Below are 2,812 nucleotides of genomic sequence, written 5' to 3'. Positions count from 1 at the left end.
AAAAGAGGCCTGAGTCTAAGCTGAAGAATGAGTTGGCCTTAAGCCTTGGATCAGAGTGTTAAATATAATCAGAAGCATCTGTGTATATGTTTATAGTAATGCAGCTGTGTTTTCTCGCAAAAAGACACTAAATTTAAGGATGAAAATGTAGGAGCAAAGGGTTATACTTTTGAGGCAGTACCATATTGTTTTGATTACTAACACTTTGTAGTATACTAACACTTTGCAGGTCTCCTTGAAATCTGAAATTGTGATGCCTCTGGCTTTGTTCTTTTTCAAGATTGCTTTGGCTAGGGAGCTTGTACTTTCATGCACTTTTTCTGGGAATCTGTTATTTTTTTCCTTTAGAAAAAATTATTGGAAACAGATCATATGTACACATTTTTAAGATGTTTGGCACACAATTTCGTATTTTGATTTGATGGTTTTTCCACTAGAAAAGTCCTCAGGTGGGGCTGAGGAAACATTTCAAGTGAAGTTTCACCATTGAGTTTATGTTGAGTTTATGAAGAGAGTCTCCTGGGGCGCCTGGGTGGCTCCGTCGGTTAAGCATCCAACTTCAGCTCAGGTCATGATCTCACAGTCTGTGTGAGTTCAAGCCCCGCATCAGGCTCTGACCTGAGCGCTCAGAGCCTGGAGCCTGCTTCCAATTCTGTGTCTCCCTCTTTCTCTGTCCCTCCCCCACTCATGTTTTGTCTCCTTCTCTCAAAAATAAACGTAAAAAAAAAAATATGAAGAGAGTCTCAAAATTTAGTTCAGGCAAGATATAAAGACAGTAGAGAAAGTTGAACTGGAGGATGAAGCAGAGGAAAAAGCACTAAAACAAAAAATGAAGTCTTGATAGTTTTGTGTTCAGAATATAGTGATGGAGGCAGGAAGTTCCATTGACCCTTACTGCTTTCTTATTCCTCTCCTATGGTAAGGCCTCCAGTTACCCATTATGAAGTGAGCAGTAACCATATGTCTCCCTTCCAGGTCTCAGAGAAGATAGAAAAAGGCAGGAGACCAGTCGGGTACTCTGGCAGAGAGAGATGTCAGCAAACCACAGTGAAGGGCCTGTGTGGACAACCACAGTGATTGTCCTCCTGACAGGGTCTGGCTTATTCAGTAACTCAGGCCTTTGGGCAAAGGAGGATTTGGTATTAAAAGATACTTTACCTTTTAAAAGCCCTTGAGGGCTTTTCTGTCTTCCACTTGAGTTTGCCCTGTGGATAACATGCCTGGGAGATCACATAAAGCTGGCTCTGGAAGCACTGAAGCTCCCTTTCCTTGAGCACCAGACTTGTGTATGCTTCAGAGTTTAGTGAAGAGTTCAGAAGAGGCTGGAGAAAGGCCAGGGGATTCGTTGTCAAGATGACTTGACCTTGCAGAACTGTCAACCTCATTGTGAATGTCACTCAACATACTTGATGCTGAGTCCGTCTATTTCTATGGCTATTCCTTTGCATTTATTTATTTATTTATTTATTTATTTATTTATTTATTTATAAATGAAAGGTAGCTGTTTTATTGCTGAGAAAAAATGTAAACAAGAAAGTCTACAATTCTTTTTACTCACGCACTGCTTTTGTAGTAAAGTTCCAGATATCAACTTTAAAGGTACTTACAAGGGTAAATTCTTCTTAACATACGACCATTTAGTGTGCGGTGGACACTTTTTCATAGAAATAATACACAGAAGTGGAATATATTCTTATAGAGTACAAGAAGCTTAAAACATGGTATTAACAGAGAATGATACTGTATTTTACTGTAAAATATTATAAAAGTGATACAATTTTTTGGCTCATAAATGTTTAACTACTTGATTTGGACAAGGGAATGAAAAAAGCAGCAAGACAGTCCTGGCCTTAAGATTTCTCTGTATTCTGGGCACCTAGGTGGCTCAGTTGGTTAAGCGTCCAACTTCAGCTCAGGTCATGATCTCGTGGTTCATGTGTGGCTCTGTGCTGACAGCTCAAAGCCTGGAGCCTGCTTAAGATTCTGTGTCTCCCTCCCTCTCTCTCTGCTCCTCCCTTGCTTGCACTTTGTCTCTCTCAAAAATATTAAAAAAAAAGATTTCTGTGTATTCATTTTTCTTTCACATTACTTTAATTAGCTGATACACATAAGTGACAACTGTAGAAGCCTGGATATCCATCAACACAAATGAAGGAATAATGTTTGTTTCCAAGGCATTATATGCCCCAGTGGCAGAACCTGAGTTATTGTAAAATTTATTTTCATGCTCAAATGCTTCAAATTTGTGTGTGTGTCTCAAGATATGAATATTCACATCAAACTCCCTCTGCAACAGGGCTAAGGTGGCCATATTCCCCATAGAGTAACATGATACCCATGGATCAAATTAATTTTGAACTGCCAACAGTCACAACTTTCTGTTCTGGATAATTCAGATTCTCATTGAAGTCTCCTCTCACAACATGAACATCACTGGCCAGAGTCTTGAGATAGTCTTAACTCTCTTTGGGGCAAAGGTTTCCAGTACAGAGAGTGTGTTGACTCTTTCCTGGGACCTGCAGTTTTTTTAAATGTAGCCAGCAAACTTGTTGGACTGGTATGGAATGTGTAGGTCTCCTAATACCAACACCAAATGAAGAGAGAACAGTCTTCATCTTTAGGGATTCTTTCAGATATGGATTGGAGTACTTGGTTAATGTGGGAAGCATCCTGTCACTGGGCTCAGCTTAGTCACCACAACTGCTCCTGCCTTCTTTCTTGGGCTCCTCTGCAACCCTCTTGCATTTTAGAAAAGCCCTTCCTTCCTTCCTTCCTTCCTTCCTTCCTTCCTTCCTTCCTTCCTTCCTTCCTT

The 2,812-nt window shown here is 40.2% G+C and overlaps 1 pseudogene; it reads right to left on the bottom strand.

The window, feature by feature from the left end:
* Positions 1-2,080: 2,080 nt before the first annotated feature.
* LOC121031353 (vacuolar protein sorting-associated protein 29-like) overlaps positions 2,081-2,812 on the bottom strand; it is a 13,250-nt pseudogene continuing 12,518 nt past the window's right edge.

The sequence above is a fragment of the Herpailurus yagouaroundi genome, unplaced genomic scaffold (genome assembly GCF_014898765.1).
Source record: "Herpailurus yagouaroundi ecotype Mexico unplaced genomic scaffold, PumYag 141, whole genome shotgun sequence".
NCBI lineage: Eukaryota > Metazoa > Chordata > Mammalia > Carnivora > Felidae > Herpailurus > Herpailurus yagouaroundi.
Note: the sequence above shows the minus strand (reverse complement) of the source record. Positions and strands in the feature narration are given on the sequence as shown.